Below are 10,576 nucleotides of genomic sequence, written 5' to 3' on the forward strand. Positions count from 1 at the left end.
AACTTCGCAGGAAGAGGGCCGGGGAGAGCAGTGCTGTGGTTTTGTTACTTGGGGCTAGTGGGTGGGTCGGTAGTAGGGTTCGGTACTTAACGAGCAAAGCACAGCAGCCGGGGTTGCTATAACACGTTGCCAAAATAATAGACTATCTACGTAAGAGAACTTCGGTTACACACTGTGTGGGAGAGAAGGTAACACCTCGTTTTTTTTTTTTGCTGGACATAACACAAACCCACAAATCCTCACTGTTTAAGTGAGAGGGAGAAAAGGGTTACATGCAGAGGTGTGTTGTCCGTTCATTGGAATTTGTTGGCGTTTTTTCCCTCTCTTGTCAGTTTGTTGCGTTTTGGTGACAAGGATAAAGCCAAATAATGTTGCTATTTTGTCGCTTCGAACCAATATCACCCCCCAATACTGTTTGCGTACGGTTTTGCGCAGTTGGTTGCAATGGTTCGAACTCCCACCACATTAGTGAATATTATTTCCCCCCATTTTGTCTTTTTTTCTGTCACTAGAAGCAAAAATGTGCTCCTAGATGATGGATCCACACGCACACACATACACACTTATCTATATATTTACATTACGCGTTGTGTAAACGCAAAATCGCTGGCTCGACCATATCATCATCGTACGTGCAGGTGTGTATGTGTGTGTGTATGTGTTTGTTAGTGTTACAGGGTTTTTGCGAATCATCTCTAAACCGCCGGTATACAAGAGCAGAGTAGTATAACCCTCCCCTGTAAGGAAGTAATCTAATCAAGAGCTTAAGCAATAATTGCTTCGGCATTTGTTGCCGTCGCCGTGTGGCCGTTTGTTTGTGCTATAACAAGGTGGGTGTGTGTTAGTGTGCTACTAATAGCAAGATTGTTGTTTCGCGAATAAAAGGAAGGGGAACGATTTAGCGCGAAACACGTTACACAATGGCTTATTTAAAATTAATCGAAGCAAGACTTATGTGAATGCATTATTCTTTAAGTGTGTCTATACGCCCGATACGAATGTTACACGCCTAAGCTAAGATGGTGGAGTGGATGGAGTAGAACGGCGGTGGCGGCGGGAGCTAGAACGAAAGGGGAGCGCAGAGTTAGCTGAGGGCGGCGTACCAGCCATTGAGGAAGAAAGCTACCGAGAGTGCAAAAATGTTCCCTTTTCTCCTGACACCTACCCCCTCCCCGCTCGCTTCAGCACTCCCCTATTCTAACCTTATTATGTTGTAGGATAAATTACTCGTTTTGCACAAGCAACAAAAGACATACACATATACACATATACACATCAGTTGAGCATGAAATGTGCGTTTTTACCATTAATAGGGATAAATTATGTAGTTGATTCCGTTTAGACAAGGAAGAAAAACAAAACCCAATCCCGCGGTATAGTAGTAGTAGGAACACGGACGGACGCGCACGATTTAGGGGAAGGAGCGGACAAAAAAAAAGGACAAAGTTGTTCTACCATGATGTGCCTAATGATGTGTAACGCGCAAGGGATGACACAGCGAGAGAGAGAGAGAGAGAGAGAGAGAGAGAGAGAGAGAGAGAGAGAGAGAGAGAGAGAGAGAGAGACAGAGAGCGGGATACACATTTGCTCTACACTTATATCATTGGAGAGCTGGCCTGATGTGTTTGTGCGTGTGTGTGCGTGTGCAAGCACGCTTAGTAAGTAGAGCATAACCTATAGCCGCCAGGCGCAGTGCACCGGCAGTAACAGTAAAATGGTTTTTATTCGATAGCCTCGGTTCAGTTTGTGCGCTTACTGTGTTTGGCCGCGTTTGTATAGATAGCAATTTGAATGCATTTAATTAATACACATCCCCGCGTTACACTAAAAAAAAAACAAGAAATTGGAGAAAAAACTAAATTCCTTAACCTCTTTGTCCACCCATCCGTTTGTCATTCCATTTCTGTTTTTTTTTGTCCTTTATATACACAAGCAAGCAGCCTCTCGCTAGAATTTAGAGCACAGTGTTGGTTTGTTTTTTAAATAACAGTTGCTTTAATATTCTGAACCTACATATACAGTGCAGTTAACACAAAATATTATACAATGAAAGGATTTGAGAGCGTTAGAGAGAGAATGAAAAGAGTGAGAAAGAGGAAAGTTGTGTGTGTGTGTGTGGGCTACTGGTAGTCAAAAAGCTAGGTTAAAAGCAGGAAGGCAGAACCCTATCGCGGACCGGTTTCGGCTCAAGTAAGGGAAGCAGAGGAAGCTCCGGAGTATGTTTGCGAAGCGTGACAGCACTCTTTACGGTACAAATTGTGTCTCCTGTGTTTGCAACTGGGGGTTTGTTTTCGCGTGTCTGCCATATGTTCTTTTTGTTTTATTGAGTCGCCTTAAATCCTGATTTAAATGCGATGTTATTTTAACCCCACTGTGCATGACTTACATTTCTTTTCACACTTCCTGGTGTGTGGCCTTTTCCATATACCCACGCGTTCAGTGAAATGCGTTCCTTTCCTTTTGTTTCTGATTAAAATTAAATCTTTTCTCCCCCCTGAAATCAGCTACTGCTCTGTCCCTATGCACCATCTTTCTTAAACATTGCAGCCATCCGTTGCCATTTCGTACCCACAGTATGTGCATTTGTTTTGCGTTTGTTTTTAATTTTAATTCAGTTGCATTTTTGTTTTTAACAAGACAGAGACAATGACCACACACACACAGATACACAAAAGAAAACAATTGTAAGATACACTTTGAAACCGTCACAGTAAACGATGGTCCCAGCCTTCGTGTTAAGAACGTATTTAAAACAAAAACAAACAAAAAACAATAACAAAAACGCCCCCACAGTAACGTTGATCCAAAGAAATGAATATTGAGGAAAGAGTTGAAAAAAGAAAAACCATGTAAAAGTGTTTGCATAAGACAGTGAGAGAGCGAGGCAGCAAACAGGCAAAAAACATAGTTATAGAAAAGAAGGACCGCGTGCTTTATATTGAATCACTCTGGTGTGTTTTTGTAGACCAGGGAGCGTTCCGAAGAGTGCGGTGGGCCCCCGGACGTTGGTTCACAATAGTTGTCATTATCGACGCTCTCCAGTTGCGTTCCCTGGTCTGTACAAACGCACACCTGTGTGTGATAGTGTACAAGTCTCGCGTACGTTGCCTAAGGGGGTTGTGAGCAAAGAAAAAAGCAAGTGATCTATAACTATACAGTTAAGTTATTTTTCTTATACCTTTTCCCATTATGTAAATAAAAATTAACAACACCAAAACGGTCTGAACATCCGAGATCGCTATACCAACGTATACCAACGACTAAACAGGAAAACAAATATTGAGAACATTTGCTTGTAGAATAGTTTTTGTCCTTTTCCACGTTGATGTGTTTTGTTTCCTTTAGGCAAGTAATGCGGATTTGATGTAACACTTTGGGTTGGATTTTCCAGTTCTGGCTTAAATTCTCGTTCCTTTTGAGCGGGATGTTTCTTCCCCCATTTTTACGCACAACTTAACCTTATTTCTTGACGGCCTGTCCGACCTGGACTTCTTTGTGCCACGTACTATACGGTGCGTTCCTTGCATTGCTTGCGCGTTCTCTTATTCTCGTACAGTTCGTGGTGGGCGGGATGGTTCCCTGGGCTAGAACTTCTTGGCATGCAATACTAATAACGAACGCAGTTAAGCGAAAAAATGCAAGACACCACTTCTATGATGAGTTTTTCATGACCACATTGCTGTCAACGTTTCGTTTCTATCGCTCGTTTAAGTTACTCATTGTCGTTAGCGAATCTCGCCCTACTAGTATTGTACGGTTTACTTTCCTGATCATTGCATGCTAAAGAGATTTCTTGCAGCTATGCAATAGCGAGTCCTTGTTGGCCTACACGTGAAGTAGCCGGAGCCGGTGACTTATAAGGTGTACAATGGCGTTAAGCTATTTCAATTTTTCTCTCACTGATTTGACAACATCAGTAGCAGACTTCGAACAGGGATGTTTATAATTTGAAAATGTGTCATTTTCTTATTCTCCGAGCCACGAGTTCCTTTATCGCCTGCTCGGTTCTTTGCATCTGAAGCAGCTAGCGCGAAGGACTTGCGAAGAATCTAAGATTTGGGGAATCCTATGCAGTGGGAAGAAGGCATGTTATGTTCCGAAATCTAAGGACTCATCTGTTCTATTTCTGGATGTGAGATAGATGTTCATCCTTCGAACTTCTGAATTGGAATATTGTTTTTACTAATACCCAGCTAGTTTTCTCATAAAAAAATATGTCTCCTACGTTATTGCCCTGTTGGGCGATCAAGATTATTCGGATTTGTAAACAGTTCCATGGTTTAATGTAGAATGGTTATAGGATGGTTGGTTTGATTGTTAGGAAAGGATGAAGTGGAAGGAAATTATTTTTCCGCTTGCGCAATATTCATTCTCACATCGCTCTATAGCTTTTTGGTGTCTTCATCAATGATGCAACTCTACTGTTATGGATACGTACGTAGATCATGTCTTTTAACATGTCTATGTGTCCTCTGATACACATTGTAATAATACCTAGCACCATGTTAAAGTCCATTTCATGTAAAACGGAGCGAACCTTTCTGGGTTTAAAATCGTCTTGTTTCCATTCCTCGTCTCTGTTCATTCGATTACTCAACTAGACGATCATCGAGATTTGTTGGGTAGTTCCTGTACGATGTTGTTGCTGTTCATAGGCCCTGAGCGAATTGCTGGAACACGTGCATTTATTGTTTCTTCTGCCATCTCCAAATCTGCCGTTTCCCGTTTTAGCACAAACAGGTCAACAAACATATTTGAGGGACTGTTGGTTTTGTTATGTTTCGTCTAGTTGATCACACGTTCGTTCCTGTAGTTGGTTGATGTAACTTGAGTTGATGACTTGACGATTGAGTTACCATACCTCAATATCATCCGCTTCTATGACAACAATACCAGCAGCCCAGCTCCAGTTGTTACTTGAGTACACTTTTTCATACACTGTTTTTCATAATGATAGCCTCACCTAGTTTTTGTTGATTCAAGGCAATTTTAAATTATCGGATAATTTTGAAAAAAAAGTCATACTTTTGAACTATCTTTTTTCTAAATTTTTTGAAGAATATTTCCATCATTTTGTTGAATTTTTCAACAGTTTGTTCAAACGCATTGGTAAACGTGTATTTTTTTCAAATTTATCCAATAATTTGTAATTGCCTTAATTAAACAAAAACTAGCTGAGGCTATCATTATGAAACGAAGGGTAGTCATTTTTCCCTTTCGAAAAATTTGTTTTGATTGTTTTTTTTTTAATTAAGATGATGTTGGCATGATGTTGTTGCTCCTCTGGTTTGAACAAGTTCAACACTGTTTTCATTGTTCTACCTATCCTACACTTTGCTGTGGATTTCCCGCTCAATGTTCTTCATGGATCGGGAGAACTTGAAGGAAACCCCGTAGAGAGCATGCTATCTTCGCTCATTTGTTGCATTTTATCAATTATTTTTGAAGTGTCCTCCCATCTTTCTGTTTCCTCTGGCCATTATATTATGGATGATACGGAGCGGATTTCAAGTGATTAGTTTCACTTTCTTTACAAAAATTGTGAAATTGTGTGGATGCAAAAATGGCTACCATTATCCGAAACAATTGTTGATAACACCGTGTCATCGAAAGAAATATCCCATTTTTGGTAGAAGCGAATTATAAACATTTATCGTAGACAGTGTCACTAAGTTTTCTTAGCAAAACAGTTCAAAAGTTGGCAGCATCTTCGCACTCTAACCCAAGAAATCGCCTTCGTATTTAGAATTCCAACGATCAGCCTGTTCAATCTTAGTATTCTTCCTGCTGCGTTTATTGAACACGAACACGACATCTCCCGGTTGTGGTTTTGTAGATTACGGCGAGCTTCACGCAGATCTCCTGCTTCTCCTGAGTACGAATAGTTGAAGTACTCATCTTAGGATCGTTCTTAATCTGCCAACAAAATCTATCCGAGTATCTTGGTTTTTGGTCTCAATAGCAACGATCGAAAGTGTACCCATTTTAGCTGTTTGGGAATCCATCTTGAAAACATCTACTTCGCTTTGTCCTTTCCACCTGGATACTTGCCGCTTCCAAAAACACCACGCTGTCCATTTTTGGCGCATCGCTTAATCCTTGGAGATAGGGCCCTCTCATCAGCGCTTCTCTGCCTTCCAATCATTTCTATCTGCAGGGTGGCCACTCAACCGGGAAAACTGGGAATTAGCCGGGAATTTTATTTTTCGGGAAAAAAAAACGGGAAAAACCAGGAAATTCTCCAAAAAATCGGGAATTTATGACAATTTTTTGCGATCATTGTCTACCATTGTGCCAAGTGCATTTTAAAATCAACGGGATGTTTTGTATATTGTTCCCAACTTACCACAGACCAGCAACATCGCACCAATGTGTATGGAGAACATTTTCCGTTTCTCACATCTGGTACGTAATATATGTACTTCTTATTCGCACTGGTGCAATACCTACGTTCACCGATATCGGTTCTTGCGCATTTCGGGCATGGTGTGCCTATTCGGTTCTACCTTGCCACTCTACCTTGTCTTTTGTTTTTAATCTCTCCTGAAGTTGCGGTCCTGTCGAATTAAGGTTCACGAATCGTCTGTACATTGGCATTTTGCATTTTGGTTTAGCGCCTCTACCTTCATTCCGCCCGGTTGACTGGGTTCCCACACTGATATGTGCCACTGATAAGCGCTGCTTCAGTCCGATCTCCTGTATCTAGCCGTGAGGTGCACCATCAGCGCCGTGCGAGTAACAGCATAATGCATGGCTGCTGTTTCAGACGATTTCTGTTCTTCGCAAACTTTTATGTTTTCTCCAGTGCACAATGGGCAGTTTAGAACGAATTTCGCGATAAAATTGTTTTTGCAGAAATTGTTAGTTTTTATCGTTTGTAGTCAAGTATTATGATAGTAATTTACATTTACATGTAGTTCGCATCCATACCACCAGGTGGCGCTACATAAAATAGTGTTTTAAGGGAACTTTGATTAGTTTTATTAATTTTGTATGTTTTTTTTTTCTTTTATTTGTTGTTTCTAATAGTGTAAACCATTTTAAAATATATTTAAATTTAAATTAATAGATAGAGCAGGTGCATTGAAATAAAGCAGTTTCGAAATTCGTAATGAAAAGCAGCACACGATGTTTGTTCCTGAAGGTTAAAATTTTAAAAATTTTGTTAAAAAAATAGGAATTACACATTTTCCTATGCATTGATATCACACAATATTCATTCAATACTTTTCCAAGTCCTGTACTGCCTTCAGAAGGGGTAATGAAACTAAAAAGCTGATGTTCTTAGTTCCGAAAAAATCAGAATTAGCAGCACGCCAATAGATGCTGGTGCATTCATAGCGTTTTCCTGTTATGCCTATAATTTTACAATTATTTTCCTTACATACGTCTATAATCTGGGGTAGGACCAAAGGGTATTTCGTTCTGGTTTGCTTCATTATGTTTAATAGTAAAGTTATTATTAAATAGAATATATATATAGTAGAATATATTTTTTTAGAATACACGAAATATGCTACACTAGGTACCTATGGAGCTGACTAGTTACGCAGGTGTCTGTTTTTAGAAAAAGTTGATGTGAAAAAACTTAAATAAAATTCGCGTTTGCAAACTTTCGCAAAATATTTCTTCACAGATTTGAAAGTATATATATTACACTATTATGTGGCATATACGAGACAACGCCAATCTACGCCACTTTCATTATGGCATCAAGTCAAAAATTAAAATGATGAAAATTTTCAGGAAGTTTCTTCAATTATTATCGTATATTTTAGCATAAAATTAACTTAACTCAAAATCTTGAGTAATGTATTTATATAGCTGACTAAATATAAACTAAAAGGTTCAAAGTTTTCCAAAAAAGTGAATAATTTTCTGCGTTTAACAAGTCTCGACTTTGAGAGGTCTATTCTAGAGAGCCAGAAAAGTTGAAGAGCTCATATTTGGGATTTTTCTTAGTTTAACCCTAAGTATTAAAACCTATTCTTTGGAATTGCGCTAGTACAAAGTTGATTTTTTGATGAAACTCAAAAATGCCAATTGTGCAGTGGCTGGTTGGTCCATGGAACGCGGTTACCCTTTTTTAAGGTTGTGTGATGACATGAACCAACAATTGATAGCAGATGCGAAATATCTTTGGCGGGGGGGTAAAGTCTTTACACGTTAGTGCCATAATGCTAAATCACCAAAAATGCAATATTTTTAAAGCTTTTATTCTCGTTTTTTATCAGTTGTTTGCTCATGTAAAACTTCCGAAAATATAAAGAATGCATATTTAAATAGCTTAAGATCCATAGTGGTCAAATTAGATCCACAAACGAGCGCACGTTTGAAAATTTGTTTGCACAAATTTGATAGAATGATTTCTGGTTTGATATGCCAAAAATGGTTCTCAAATGTGTTGTCACACCATCAGATTGGATATTATATCGTTGAATAATTCACTAATAACTTTTATCCAGTATTTCTGACAAGTGTCCATCGTTCCCGTAATGCCCGTCTTTTATAGATATCGATTTTTGAAAACGCTTTTTGATATAATAATTTGGAATTGAAGTATCGATAACCGGCACACGATGTATAGTGAACCGGGAAAATTCCAAAAAAATCGGGAAAAAACTCGGAAATTTAAAATCCTGATTCGAGTGGCACCGCTTTTTAGACTGTCCTTGGCTGCTTTTTAGACAAATGCTCTCCCAAAGTTCAGACTGCAGTGGCCTCTACAAGCATTTTTATTACGCAGCACCTGTGGAAGGTTGAAGTACACACTCACCTTGTTCTTTCACAACTTCATTGAAAACAAACAAAAAAAAACCCTGCATTTTAAAAATGCAAAAAAACGACCTTTATTGTTAAGAAGACACAGTACCGACAACGCAACTAAAAACGTAAAACGAGTATAAGAGCTCAATGTGTTTGTTACAATCCGCATCGCACCACACTCATCCTCTCCGGCAGCCAGCTCACAGCAGACAGGACGGCGAGGAGACGATCGGTGCGGCGACCAGGGGGGCCGCCCCGCCGTTCAGCAGCGTCGCCGCCGACTGGGACACGCTCTTGGACAGGTTGTGGCGGGCGGGGCGCTGAAAGTCGGCCTGCGTCAGGGCGGCACTGTCGTGCAGCTGCTGGGACGCGTCGATCATCCGCAGCACGCTGCCGATGATTTCGCTCTGCTGGGCCGGCGGCAGCTTGGCCACCCGGTGGCCCATCGCCGTAAACAGTGGGACCGTTTCCATCTTTCCGTGCGTTTGTGTTGGCCTGTCCTCTTTCGGTATGTTAACAATGCTCTCGGTGTAGAGCGTACGCGGACGGGTAGTGAGTGGTTGGTCGGCTTGGGATGCGTGCCCTTTTTGTAGCGCTTTTCCCGGGGGGTGTGATTTACATAGGTGGAGTGAAGCTTTTGTCCTTTTTTTTGCTATGTTTTTTATTTAAGCCAGAGAGAGAGAGAGAGAGAGAGAGAGAGAGAGAGGGATAGCGCTCACATGTATATAGGGAAATCGTCTAATGGCAACGTGCTAGGGAGGCGATGCGCTGCGCACGCTTGCGCCGGCCTACTGCCGGGTACTGCCGCCTCAGCTCGTGCAGGTAAGGGTACGGGACGGGGTAGTTGGGCCGTCGCCTTCGCTCGCACCACCTACCCCACAGCAGCTCCAGGGTAAAGGTGGCGGTGGCGAGCAGCAGCCCGCCGGCCAGCAGCAGGTAGCTGCCGTGCAGGTGGTGCAGCTGCAGTACCTCCGCCTGGCCGCTGCCCGCCAGCGTCGGCCGCTCGAACCGCAGATCGAGATGCTGGTGGTGCCAGTGGGCGACGAAGCCGGTCGCGACGACGCGCCGTATGTACCAGTCGCAGGCGGCCGCGATCGGGCTCGACCGCTTGAAGTACATCGCGAAGTGGAACGTCAGCAGCGTCTCGTCCGACGTGCGGTAGTTGATGTTCGTGCGGTTGCGCGAGTTAAACTTCACGATCTCCTCCCGGGTGTAGGTGAAGGCGAGCCGGTCCCGGCTGCGGATGGTGCGCTCGAGCAGCGCCTGCCGGTCGGCCGACTGGATCAGCAGCACCTGGTGCGGGGCGAGCGGCCGGCGGTTCGCGCTCGACCGGCTGTTGAACACGGTGTGGTAGACCGTTTCGGTCATCGCGAACCGGTAGCCGGCCCGCACCAGCGCCTCCAGGCTGTGGATGTCGGCGAGCGGGTTCGGCTCGGTCAGGAAGCCCACCAGCGAGCCCTTGTACGATTCGCGCAGCAGCGCGGCATGCACGATCCAGAGCAGCAGGGCGAGCCGGGCCACGGTGCGGCGGGGGACGGTGCGCGCCGGCAGCGACTCGCCGATGACGGTGCGCCAGAAGTGCAGGAGGCGGTGGCGGCGGCGGCGGCGGTGCAGCGCCCCAAGCGCCCCGAGCGCCAGCTCGACCGCCACCACCGTCCAGATGGCGGGCTGGAACGGTTTCAGCAGCTGCTCGAGCGGGCTGAGCGTCGCGAGCTCCTCCGGCACGGCCAGCACCAGCTCGGCCGTGTAGTAGTGGAGCGTCTGCGTGGTGGCGGCGAGCAGGGCCGGGTAGGGGAAGTAGCCGCCGACC

Source organism: Anopheles merus, chromosome X (assembly GCF_017562075.2).
Source record: "Anopheles merus strain MAF chromosome X, AmerM5.1, whole genome shotgun sequence".
Classification (NCBI taxonomy): domain Eukaryota; kingdom Metazoa; phylum Arthropoda; class Insecta; order Diptera; family Culicidae; genus Anopheles; species Anopheles merus.